We start from the raw sequence: 715 nt of genomic DNA on the forward strand, positions 1-715 counted from the left end.
TGTACGTAATATGACTTAGGCGCTGTCCATACACTACGTAGATTAATTTATGCCATCTCAGACCCTCCTACCCCCCTAGACTTTTGTCGATACGACAATTTCGAAATTTATATAGAACGTAGATTTGGCCAGACCCCCCCCCCCCCCATCCTATTGGTCAACGTAGTTTATGGACGGGTCCTTAGAGGAAAGAGTGCCAATTTTCACTGTCATTGCAATGTGATTTATTTCTGTTACGGTTCAGTCACTTCCTTTGGTAGTCACGCTTATGAATGAAAGACCCATGCCGGCTTTCATTCAAGAAATACACAGCTGTGTGCTATATTTTTAGAATAAATTTGGCGCTAGAACGTATTTGAGAAGCGTGACGTTCGGTAATGATGATTGTGAAAATGGGTCGATCAATTTTCTATCATGGCTTACAGATACAGAATATAACTACTGTTGTAATTTCCTTGACTTCCTTGGGCATAGAGTATCTTCGTGCCTGCCACACGATATACGCATGCAAAATGGTCATTGGCAGAGGAAGCTCTCAGTTAATAACTGTGGAAGTGCTCATAGAACACTAAGCTGAGAAGCAGGCTTTGTCCCAATGAGGACGTTACGCCAAGAAGAAAGAAGAACTACTGTTGCGAGTGTAGACCTGAAAATGAGGTCTTACTTTTCCGAGAGTATTTTGGTTGGTCAGGTGGAATAGTTAATAGGGTCATAG

The sequence above is a fragment of the Aedes albopictus genome, chromosome 3 (genome assembly GCF_035046485.1).
Source record: "Aedes albopictus strain Foshan chromosome 3, AalbF5, whole genome shotgun sequence".
Classification (NCBI taxonomy): Eukaryota; Metazoa; Arthropoda; class Insecta; order Diptera; family Culicidae; genus Aedes; species Aedes albopictus.